The following is a 13,633-nucleotide window of genomic DNA, read 5'->3' on the forward strand; positions in this document are numbered from 1 at the left end:
GGGGGGTGAGCAGTGGGAGTGGCTATTAAGAGCCCTTTATAACCAGAGCCTAAAAGGAGAGTAGAAGGAGGTGAGAGGAGGAAATGAAGATGAATTTTGATTTTTTTCTGCTTCCTGATGTTCTTGCCTTTGGATGTTGGCAGTTTTCTTTTCTGCTTAGAAAATGCAACCATGCTGAGAAGACCAAAAACTTAGTTGAAAGGAGACCATCAGAAAGATCTAGAAACACAGCCAGCCCCATTGTCAAACAGCTTCTAAGAGCAGCTAGGCAGTACTGTATTCCAAAATCTCTGCACTGCTTAGATGTGTGTAAGAGATAAAAGTTTACATCACACAATACTCACGAGTAGGAAACTCTCAGGAAAAAAAAGAAATCTACCTTCATTTTTTCCTGGTGCATACTGGAATGGGTAGGCAGTTAAGGTCTCCAAGGGCCGTTTTAATCACTTTAAAAATATCAGGTTTACATAGTTTGGTCACTTCAAAAGATTAATTTAGACTAGGTAAATTCAGTCTCATTCTTAAGTACAAATGCAAGGAAATTAAGCTCCGAAAGTATGTATACCATGTCTTTTAAACAACATGCTGTAGCTTGCAGCTCTGTAAGAGTTATATTCCAATCAATCTTTCATCATTATTTTTTTTAAGTGAACTAGAGTCTTTAAAATTTCCAAACTAGGTTTTTTTTTTTGTTCATGGAGTAGGGATCTCTATAGATTATAGATATGATTTATTGTGATAATAAATGGCTTCCTGTTCTAGACCTCATTTCCAGGTGCAGCATCTGTGGCAGATTTATTTCACAGATGTGCATTTTCATGCATTTGTTGAATTATTGCTGGAGAGGACCCGATTTCTGAAAAATCTATTATTTTCATCCTGGGCATTATGATGCAATCTACAGGAACTAGAAAATTCTTCAGTCATTTCACGTTTGATTTTCTATTTGTGTAATGTGTAACTTCAATTATTTTGCCAAGTTTAAATCTTCTCTTTGGGTTTGCTCTTGAAATTTGAAAATGATAATCCTCTACCTACATTGCCAAGAGAAATATCAACAACCTCAGGTATGCAGATGATACCACTCTGGCAAAATGGCAGAATGTGAAGAGGAACTAAAGAGACTCTTGATGAGGGTGAAAGAGGAGAGTGAAAAGCTGGATTGAAACTCAGCATTCAAAAAACGAAGATCATGGCCTTCAGTCCCATAACTTCATGGCAAATAGATGGGGAAACAATGGAAACAGTGACAGACTATTTTCTTGGACTCCAAAATGACTGCAGATGGTGAGTGCAGCCATGAAATTAAAAGACGCTTGCTTCTTGGAAGAAAAACTATGCTAAATCTAGACAGCCTATTAAAAAGCAGAGGCATCACTTTACCGACAAAGGTCCATATAGTCAAAGCTATGGTTTTTTCCCAGTAGTCATGTATGGATGTGAGAGTTGGACCATAAAGAGGACTGAGTGCCTTAAGAATTGATGCTTTTGAACTGTGGTGTTGGAGAAGACTCTTGAGAGTCCCTTGGACTGTAAGGAGATCAAACCAGTCAATCCTAAAGGAAATCAGCCCTGACAGTTCATTGAAAGGACTGATGCTGAAGCTGAAGCTCCAATACTTTGGCCAGCTGTGCAAAGAGCTGACTCACTGGAAAAGACCCTACTCATAGGAAAAGATCCTGATGCTGGGAAAGACTAAAGGCGAGAGAAGAAGGGGACAGCAGAGGGTAAGATGGTTAGATAACATCATCTACTCAATAGACATGAATCTGAGCAAACTCGGAGAGAATGGAGGACAGAGGAGCTGTGGTGTTCTGCAGTCAACAAAGTGGCAGAATTACATGACTTAGCAACTGAACAACAACAGCAATCTAAATTAAGAGGCACAATCTAGAACAGTGAAATAGCCTGTGGAGTTTAAAGATTTCTTACCTGAAAGTAGAGGAAGAAAGCTTTAAAATAAGCAGAAAAGTATTGAAGGAAGCCCATTAATTCCTTTGCATTAAATGAAGATGAGTTAAGAGCTAGACTATAGATATGAGAAAGGAAATAATCTTACCATGAACTGTATCTGAAGATAATAATGCTTAAGAAGAGTAATTTTTCACAGTGTTTTTCTCTTTTAACTAACATTCATGGTATCCTTAATTTTTTAAGGAGAAGGAAATAATGGAGGGATAAATAAATATCTTATCAAAACTAGAGGATTATCTTTATTTGTATTTCCTAGACCATAGAGAGAGGTTAATTACAGACTTCATAATATTGAGGAATTGGGAGGATTATAGCAAAATTTTCTTTATTTGATCTAAAATTTTTGAGATGGAGATTTAACTCACATATTCTTGGCAGAGTGAATGCATAATTTTAAGAGTTCTTTCCTCACAAAGTAATTTATATCAATTTAGAATAGCTGTTATTCAGGCATTTTTTTCTGTCTAGAGAAATTTATACCATCTTGATGTTGTGAAATTAATAACAGAAACAATAAGCACTGAGTTTTTGTTTTGGAGTTCCTCAGATCTGAGTTCAAATTCTAGAATCATGTTGATAGCTTTTTCCTGTAGTGATTGTGTTATGAACATAAGCTAACTATTATATATAAAAATAGATAATTAATAAGGACCTACTTATTATATAGCACAGGGAACTCTATTGAATACTCTGTAATGACCTATATGGGCAAAGAATCCAGAAAAAAGACTGGATATATGCAAGTGTATAACTGATTCACTGTACTGTACACATGAAACTGACCCAACATTGTAAATCAATGATACTTCAATAAAATTTTTATCTTACTTTATTTTATTTTCTTAATATAAATTTATTTATTTTAATTGGAGGCTAATTACTTTACAGTATTGTATTGGTTTTGCCATACATCAACATGAATCTGCCATGGGTGTACACGTGTTCCCCATCCTGCACCGCCCTCCCACCTCCCTCCCCATACCATCCCTCTGGGTCATCCCAGTGCACCAGCCCCAAGCATCCTGTATCATGCATCAAACCTGGACTGGCGATTCATATCATATATGATATCATACATGTTTCAGTGCCATTCTCCCAAATCATCCCACCTTCTCCCTCTCCCACAGAGTCCAAAAGACTGTTCTATACATCTGTGTCTCTTTTGCTGTCTTGCATATAAGGTTATCATTACCATCTTTCTAAATTCCATATATGTGCATTAGTATACTTTATTGGTATTTTTCTTTCTGGCTTACTACACTCTGTATAATAGGCTTCAGTTTCACCCACCTCATTAGAACTGATTCAAATGTATTCTTTATAATGGCTGAGTAATACTCCATTGTGTATATGTACCACAGCTTTCTTATCCATTCATCTGCTGATGGACATCTAGGTTGCTTCCATGTCCTGGCTATTATAAACAGTGCTGCAGTGAACACTGAGTACACATGTCCCTTTCACTTCTGGTTTCCTCAGTGTGGATGCCCAGCAGTGGGATTGCTGGGTCATAAGGCAGTTCTATTTCCAGTTTTTTAAGGAATCTCCACACTGTTCTTCATAGTGGCTGTACTAGTTTGCATTCCCACCAACAGTATAAGAGGGTTCCCTTTTCTCCACATCCTCTCCAGCATTTATTGCTTGTAGACTTTTGGATCACAGCCGTTCTGACTGGCGTGAAATGGTACCTCATTGTGGTTTTGATTTGCATTTCTCTGATAATGAGTGATGTTGAGCATCTTTTCATGTGTTTGTTAGCCATCCGTATGTCTTCTTTGGAGAAATGTCTATTTAGTTCTTTGGCCCATTTTTTGATTGGGTCGTTTATTTTTCTGGAATTGAGCTGCAGAAGTTGCTTGTATATTTTTGAGATTAATTCTTTGTCAGTTGCTTCATTTGCTATTATTTTCTCCCATTCTGAAGGCTGTCTTTTCACCTTGCTTAGAGTTTCCTTTGTTGTGCAGAAGCTTTTAATTTTAATTAGGTCTCATTTGTTTATTTTTGCTTTTATTTCCAGTATTCTGGGAGGTGGGTCATAGAGGATCCTGCAGTGATTTATGTCAGAGAGTGTTTTGCATATGTTCTCCTGTAGGAGTTTTATAGTTTCTGGTCTTACATTTAGATCTTTAATCCGTTTTGAGTTTATTTTTGTGAATGGTGTTAGAAAGTGTTCTAGTTTCATTCTTTTACAAGTGGTTGACCAGTTTTCCCAGCACCACTTCTTAAAGAGATTGTCTTTTCTCCATTGTATATTCTTGCCTCCTTTGTCAAAGATAAGGTGTCCATATGTGTGTGGATTTATCTCTGGGCTTTCTAGTTTGTTCCATTGATCTATATTTCTGTCTTTGTGCCAGTTCCATACTGTCTTGATGACTGTGGCTTTGTAGTAGAGCCTGAAGTCAGGCAAGTTGATTCCTCCAGTTCCATTCTTCTTTCTCAAGATTGCCTTGGCTATTCGAGGTTTTTTGTATTTCCATACAAAATGTGAAATTATTTGTTCTAGCTGTGTGAAAAACACCGCTGGTAGCTTGAAAGGGATTGCATTGAATCTGTAGATTGCTCTGGGTAGTATACTCATTTTCACTATATTGATTCTTCCAATCCATGAACACGGTATATTTCTCCATCTGTTAGTGTCCTCTTTGATTTCTTTCACCAGTGCTTTATAGTTTTCTATATATAGGTCTTTAGTTTCTTTAAGCAGATATATTCCTAAGTATTTTATTCTTTTCGTTGCAATGGTGAATGGAATTGTTTCCTTAATTTCTTTTTCTATTTTCTCATTATTAGTGTATAGGAATGCAAGGGATTTCTGTGTGTTGATTTTATATCCTGTAACTTTACTATATTCATTGATTAGCTCTAGTAATTTTCTGATGGAGTCTTTAGGGTTTTGTATGTAGAGGATCATGTCATCTGCAAACAGTGCAATAAAATTTTTTTAAAAAAGACAAGCTGAGACTGTAGCATGGGAAATGATCTTGAACAATTACTGAACTCATCAAAGACTTTTTATCCTTGTCCATAAAATAGGAAGAATAAATACCCTTTCTTAGTTCTTAGGAGGCTTAAGAGTTCTGCACCAAACCCACACAGTTCATGGTGTTTGACATATAGTAGGTGCACAGTGCCTCACTCTCTTGCCTTCTTTTTTTCCTCTTATATAGAAGAGATTACCTTAAAACTAGCTAGACCACTCAAGCATAAATTGACATGTCCTTGTGGCTGTCAACCCACTGAATAAGGCCCTTTGCTTTCTTTTGTGTGTGTGTTTGTGTGTGTGCTTAGTTGCTCAGTCTTGTCTGACTGTTTGTAGCCCCATGGCTGGTAGCCCACCAGGCTCCTCTGTCCATGGGATTTCCCTGCCAAGAATACTGGAGTGGGTTGGCATTTCTTTCTCCAGATGGTCTTCCCCACCCAGGGATTTAACCCACATCTCTTGCATCTCTTGCATTGCAGGCAGATTTTTTTACCACTGTGGCACCTGGGAAATCCTTGCTTTCTTTTAGGAAGGATAAAACAGGGTTTCAGTACCTGCTCATAGTAGGGTTGAAGAAGCGTTTATTGATAGAATGAAAAGACTGTGATTTTCAAAAACAATGAACCAATGACTAAGGTCAGCGTTTTTCAAGTATGGGGAAATAGTCACATATAAAGGAACTCTTTAATTTACCTCTTTTTAAAACAGCTCTAGATTTATAAATTTGCTCTGCAAATTAGTGAGGGCAAATGTGCATTTTCTTCTCATTTTATGACTGTGATTTACAAATTAGGAGTGCACGTGGGCATTCCCCCATAGCCTTTTCTGAGATGAATCCAGCCAAGACACGAAGCAGATGATGGTGGATCAGCAAACTCTTTTCTAGATGAAGAGAAACCAGATGTGGTATGCCTGGGATGCACCTGCCAGCAAACAGATGAGCCTGTCTGATTTGTTCTCAGTGAAGAGTCTGGGTGTAATAAAAAGGTCTTTGCATGAGCACTGAGCAGTAACAAAAAGAAGGTCAAAGAAAATTTAGTTCTTGGACAAAATGATTAATATTTACATGTAATATTTAATTATGTGTTAAAATATCATGTTCAGACAGGCAGAGGATTTCTGAATTTCAAAATAAAGAAGAAGATTATATCCAGGGACATATGCAAGGCATAAGCAAGAGCTTCACCTTAAAAATGGCCATATCTCCATTCAGACCAAGGATGGAGTAATAGGGAATTCTTAGATCAGCTGACAACTTGTGCTTAGAAGAAAGCCATCATAGATCATAGATGCTGTATTAAATTAAACAAAATTAGTTGTTCAGAGCAAAGTGAATCAGCTAGGCTTTCTCTTTTAGATTTCCTAATGTTATTAATAGTCTGAGTGGTAATCAATGAAGCATTCCTATATCAGATGTTTTACACTATCAGATTCTTTGATTCAGAAATCCTCTTCAGCTTTCTGTTATTAATCTCTTAAGGAGATAAAATATAATCATTTTCTATTTCATGATCACTATTTTAGATATTTCCATAAAAGGAAAGAAAAAAGAACAGTAGTTCAGAAAAATGAACAATCTTTTTTTAACTGATCAAAATAGAGATTTTCTTTTAAATTGTTTAAATTCCTAGAAATTAAACTTTATTTTTTATTGTTATTATTTAAACATAATGTTTAGAGGAAAATTGCAGGTTATTCAGGTTAAAGACTACTTCAAGAGCTTGGTGGGTTGTGTTTTTTTTTTTGTTTTTTTTTTTTTTACAATTTGGCCAGAATTTCTTCCACTAGAACAAAAGGAAAGAAGTTGGCTGTTTAATGTTGATGAGAAATACCTTTTATAGATATATTCTGTACCATGCCCTTTGTCAGATGAATTTTCCTTTGTTATTCCAAAAACTGAGATGCTGTATTGAGTATCTTGAGGGCAAAGTGGGATATTGATTAAGACAAATGTTAGAAATTCTGCTGTTCATTGAAGTTGTTGCTCAGCTTGATAAGGTGGACAGTATTCTCAGATACCCTGTGGGTTATGAAAGCATTGTTCTTTGTAAAGTTCTAATCATACAAAAATGTGTGCACGGGCCTGAAAAAGCACCTTGTGTCCATCTAGGTAGTAGAGCAGAGATGCATTCTAAATGAAAGTTGCCCTGTGGTTTTGTGTATGTAATTGCAGTTGACACCTTTTTCCGTTCAGTTACCGTTTGAAAAAGGGACTGTGTGAGAAAGCTGAATTGGAACCATGCTATGAATCCTGGAATGTATGCTCATGCAACGCTGTGATCTGCAAACATATGTCCTCTGTTCAATAAATGTTACAGCTTTCACTGCGATTCCCGCCTTGGCTCTTTTGTGATCATTTACATTTCAATGAATGGGACCTAGTATGTGCGTTATTTAAATGGATGATATATAAATGTTTACGATACTGGAGCATTATGGTTAGCATGGGAAATCAGAGTGCTAACACAAGAAAGGAGAAAGCCTGGCTCCCCACACTGCATGCAAAATTCAAATAAATCCTTAATGATGTTTGCTTGGATGCTTTTGTGTGATGGTTATGTATATGTGTGTTGTGGCTTCTCCCTTCTCTCCCCACCTCTCTTCTGATTAAAAAAGTACTTTTGAGGGTGATAAATAGCATGCAATTCTTTTCCAGTTATTGTGGCCCCCAGAGTGGGAGGGAGAGTGCTGGGATATATTAGGGGGTCAGTGGGGTGTCATTTGTGGAGTTCCTCCCACGGATCCTGCTGTGGCTCCCAGAGTCCCTGAAACTCCATCACGCACAGGTTGATGTGATTCAACTATAAATAATCAGCATCTTGGGGGTCATGAGACCTAAACATTTAAATTCCAGCTTTACCACTTTCTGCCTTCAGGACCTTTGAACAAATGGAATAATTATTGTAAATGCTTAGCACACTAATTAGCACATGATAAGCAGCCCCCAACATTAATTCAAAGAAGTTTTGAAATAGTGTTTTGGGTTCTCTATATATGGTATCATGTGGTATGTTTTGATGATAATGAATAGATGTTTTTATTCACACTGAATACAAGATGAGAGGAAAGTAAATTTAAAACCGGGAAGATGCGGAATAAATATGCAGATTTCTGATTTTTAAAAATGAAAAAGGACCTGAGGAAGACCTAAACAGATTCAGAAATTGTGTAGTTAAGACACACTGGAGCCTGGAGTGTGTGAAAAGCCCACCATGACACTGGACTGGCGATAGACAGTTGAGGTTTTCCCAGATCCTCTAATCCTGGCTTTTTGTCTGATGTCAGGTCCTAGAAAGATACCTACAGGGATCTGTGGCATCTTAAAAAAAAAAGATCTATCTTTGTAGACTGGCTTTAATTTCAACTTAGTTTCAAAGGTTTTCAAGACATGCTTTTGTTCATAAACTAAAGCTCCAACCAGCCCCTGGGTTCTGCGGGGGCCAGCATTATGGTATGAAAACCTAATCTTTCAGCTTTAAAATCTCATGCTTCAAATCTTCTTTGATCTGTTGAGCATTATTTAGAAAAGTCAATAATGTTGGTGAGCAGCTGCAAAATGTATTTTTTAAAAAATGTTTCCCCTACGAGCATGCAGTAGTGATCCCAAGTAAGGAGGATTTAATAGAAAATAAGATGGTTTATGTTATTAGTAAAATCACTTCGCCTAAGGCAGCCTTTAAAGTCTGTCAACTGAATCCGGAAAATGAATACCTTTTAGTTTCATTGCAGGTCATATGCTGTCCCATTGAGTATTTCCTAATTTAAAAGAGGAATCTTGAACAATTTTAGTGAAAAGCTTACTTCCCTCCCTCCCTGACCCTAGAGTTACTCTGACAGAGTGCCTTCATATAATTATGGACACTTTTTTGGCCCACTCTCTCCACTTTATTACATCCACGTACCATTAACAGGATATCTGTGGAATCTCATCTGTCTTTTGGTTGAGTAATGAACACCAATCATGGATTGTATACATTCAGTGTGCATTCTTGTATATCCACCGAGCTCCATCAATTCAACTTCAACTTCATTTTGGAAATTAATGAATCTACGTACTAGCATTTGTAAAAATAGCCTTTTTGAGTGAAGAATATACATTTAGTCTTTTTTCTAAATCCTGACCTGTAAATCAGAAGCCCTGATTGCAGTCTAGTCTTGGTTTTTCTGGTGAGTAGCTGTCTAACCACTTCCTTTCACCCGTTTGCTGCTCTCAGGTCTCCAAACATGTCCACTGGACAGCGTTGCCTAAACACACCCTGTGAAAGGTCTGGGAAACAGATGGTATCTGTGAATAACATCATGTCCTTTAGAAGAAAGTCACCGAGCGGCGTGGTCTGTTTTTTGACTGTGACCTTCCCAAGGCTGTGAGCACATCTGGTTCACCCCCACTAGAGTTGTTCCCTGCTTATGACTGATCCTTATGTAGTTCTGGTGCATTTCTAGTACATTGTAGGTGTTCAGTAATATTGTTGAATGAATGAAGAGCCAAGTGAACTTGCTCACAGGCATAAGGAAACTGAACTCAAGTTGTGTCAGTTGGTTCTACCAGGCCATTTCTGGTCTCAGGGAACTTGCAGGAACTTGATGGCCTTTGTGTTTGAAGAAGAGCATGCCTTTCACTGAGGCTTCCCTAGTAGCACAGATTGTATCAGGAGACCCACGTTCAGTCCCTGAGTCAGAAAGATCCCCTGGAGAAGGAAATGGCTACCCACTCCAGTATTCTTGCTTGGAGAATCCCATGGGCAGAGGAGTCTTGAGAGCTGTAGTCCATGGGGTCACAGAGAGTCGGACACGACTGAGCAGTTGCACGCATACATTCCTTTCACTCCAGGACCCAAGAAACCAAATTTCTCCTTATCAGAAGTTCACCTTGAGCTGGGGGTTTATTGTTCAAGTCCTCTGAGTTTCCTGTTTCCTTTTGTATAAAACTATAAATGCAAATATTTTATAAAATAACAATGTACATGCTCATTTAAGTTTTCTTCTGCAGAAATATATCAAATATTATTTGTGAAGGCATCTGAAAGTACCAAATTGCCACACTGTTGGAATTATGATTTTCCTTTGGTTATATTTTCCTAACATGGATTGTGAGAAGGATATCACCTATTCCTGCAATTAAAGTTAATAAAATATAAATCTATTCTTGCAATTAAAGTTCATCAAACTCTGATGAATGTACTTGTCACGTGAATGCTAGTGTATGCTGTGTTACTAGAAAAGATGCAAAGATCTACACAAACAGTGTAGATCCTACACAAACAGTGGGGCTTCCCAGGTGGCATAGTGGTTAAGAACCTGCCTGCCAGTGCAGGAGATGCAAGAGGCACAGGTTCCATCCCTGGGTTGAGACGATCCCCTGGAAGAGGAAACGGAGTGAGTAATACTCACTCCAGTATTCTGGCCTGAAAAATTCCATGGACACAGGAGCCCAGCAGTCTGTGGTCCATGGGGCCGCAGAGAGTCAGGCATGACTGAGCTCCTTAACCTTTATTTACGTTTTATAGGCTTAAATTATTATGAGACCAAACGTGTGCTTAGCCGTTCAGTTGTGTCTGATTCTTGCGACCCCATAGACTGTAGCCTGCCAGGCTCTTCTGTTATAAGGGCCTTACATTAAGAAGCAGGAGAGGGCAGATGGATGAGAGAAAGTTTATCTTAAAAGACGGCGTGTTAGAGGGGTCAGGAGACAAGGTGAAGAAGGGGTGAGATATACTGCAAGTCTAAGGTGCTGTAGAGGGTAAGGCCGCTAGTAAGTGCCACTGAAAGAGAAGAAATGTTCAACTAGTACACCATACAGCTTTTTCATTAATATTTTTCTTCTTAGCTTATTGGCAGAGCTATCTTAGACTTCTTTATACATAGATATTTATGCTTTATCACTCAGACACACACAGCTGTAAAAGTAAAGCAAAGGAAGCATGAGGTCATCCTTCAGTGTTTTTCTAGGCGAACTCTTCTGAGTCACGTTTGGACTCAGGTCTGTCTTCACAGTGTCCTCGTCGGCAGGAGGATGGCTGACAGAGCCTGTCTGAGAGCCTCTGTCATCTCTGGATTTCATCCAAGCTCTTCTATTAATGTGAGTTTAGATGGTGGTACTATCTTGATCTTACTTGTCTGCAGACGGTTTCCAGACAGTGTCTCATTCTTTCTTCAAATGGTGATTAAATGGTTTGTTAGCCAAAATGTAGGCTAGAGTCTCTGCAATTGTCCTACCAGGAATGGCATCCGAGTTTGCATATGCTCACCTCATAGCAATTGTGTCACTAGCCCTGTGTCCTCAGCTGTAGCTTCCCTTCCATTGTTCTCTGTCCTGATGTCATCAAAACGGGACAAAGTGTGCTTTCAAATCCACAAAATACATTTGTCTGTAAAATTATGAGGGAAATTAGACCACCCAGAAAATTTTACTTTCTGTTCCTCTATGTATTATATATTAGTAAGTTTTGATAATTCTTCATTAGTAATTTTGTCTGTAACTACCTTAGACTCCGTAAGAATTTCTTTTGGCCTTTTTTGTAGTTGAGTCTGTGTTAATATTATTCTGTGGTCTTCTGATCTGATTTACCCTGCAGTCATGGCCTACTTGAGCTTCCCTGTTGGCTCAGGTGGTAAGGAATCTGCCTGTAATGCAGGAGACACACCCAGGTTTGATCCCTGGGTTTGGAAGATAACCTGGAGAAGAGAATGGCTACCCACTCCAGTGTTCTTGCCTGGAGAACCCCATGGACAGAGAAGCCTGGTGGGCTACAGTCCATAGGATTGCAGAGTCAGATAGGACTGAGCAACTAACACACACATACATACACACACAATACATACTGGTAAGTTTGGTTTACTGTATTCTGTATTTCATGGGGATCTCTGGTTCATGGAGTGTCTTTAAATGATGATTTAAATATTATATTTTATAAAATTTAGCACCTTCTGCTATGGAATGGTAATTTTTCACTTGAGTCCTTTAATGGTGTATGAAAGTCATTCAGTCGTGTCCAACTCTTTGCAACCATATGGACCATACAGTCCATGGAATTCTCCAGGCCAGATTACTGGAGTGGGTAGCCTTTCCCTTCACCAGGGTGTCTTCCCAACCCAGGGATCGAACCCGGGTCTCCCTCATTGCAGGCAGATTCTTTACCAGCTGAACCACCAAGGAAGCCCAAGAATACTAGTGGGTAGTCTATCCCTTCTCCAGGGGATCGTCCCGACCCAGGAACCGAACCAGGGTCTCCTGCATTGCAGATGGATTCTTTACCAACTGGGCTATCAGGGAAGCCTGAGTCCTTTAATGATGATGCCTTATTATAGAGTAAACCATCATAGAGCCAGTGTCCCCAGCCACTGCTGAAAGCAGGAATTTGTTCTCACTAATGCTTCAGGGCAAGAAATACTCTATATTATAATTAGAATTCCAAGTGGCAGCTCATAATTTACTATTTGACCTTTAAATATTAGGACCCTGTTAAAATATTTGAAGTTTCTAAATGTCCTCAGGAGCTATTGGGCTTCCATTCCTTATGCTCAGAGGATGGGTAGTGTAGCAGAAAGAGGCTGGGGCATTGGGAGAAAGGAACCCCAGCTCCCTACTGAGTGGCCTTGGTGAAGAAATACCCAGTGCTTTCAGTGGTCAGAGCAAGGTATACAAATTCCGTTTAATTCTATAATAACCCAATAAAGTAGTTGCTGTAGCTGCTCCATTTTATAGGTAAGGAAACTAAGACACAGAGACTTTTGAAGTATCTTAGAAAATTCATTTCACCTCTTTCATTTTAGGTGTCCTTAGATTTATAAAAGGTATGCTTGTGAGTACTAGCCATATCCTGAAAACACACTGTATATATCAGGTGCTTGAAATGGAAACTAATTTTATTACACTGGTTTTTAATTACTTTTTCCTCCTCCATGTGTGCCCCCTAAGGTATAATAATTTGCCATTTGAAATCACTTTATACATTCTGAGAGGAAAATAAACATTTTGGAATTTTTGACCCTCCCCCAAATCGTTTTCTCTTACACATATTGATTCTTCTCATTTTGTCTTAATTAATTGATAACCTTTTTAAACCTTTTTTAATATTGGATTATAATTGATTAACAACATTGTGTTAGTTTCAATTGTATAGCTGAGTGATTCAGTTCTACATATACATGTATATTTTCTTTTTTCAAACTCTCTTTGCATTTAGGTTTTTCATAATATTTGGCAGAGTTCCCTGTGCTATATAGTAGGCCCTTGTTGGTTATACATTTTCAGTATAGCAGTGTGTACATGTCAATTTTTTTTTTTTTTACTTATATAACCCAGTGGGCAGCTTTGTACCAAGATCCAAACATTTCCAAATGTCTGTGAATATTCTCCATGATGCCTGAACTGAAGAAATTTGGTGACCAAATATTTTTTTTAATTGGGCCTTTGGGGAGAGAACGTAGTACCTTCTGTACTTTGAATGAACCAATGATCATTCAGTTAGACATATAACAAACTATAACTTCCAATAGATCTCATCTTGATAAAATCCCAATATTAGCATCAGAAATATTATTTTTAGAAAATTACTTTATTGCCCCCCATGAAATACAAAACAGGGTAATATTTATGTACATGCTAAGACAAAGGAGTTCATTGAAGAGTTAGTTAGATGTAATTGACTAAAGCATAGTTTTAGGAAACATTGCACT

This window comes from Budorcas taxicolor, chromosome 9, assembly GCF_023091745.1.
Source record: "Budorcas taxicolor isolate Tak-1 chromosome 9, Takin1.1, whole genome shotgun sequence".
NCBI classification, from domain to species: domain Eukaryota; kingdom Metazoa; phylum Chordata; class Mammalia; order Artiodactyla; family Bovidae; genus Budorcas; species Budorcas taxicolor.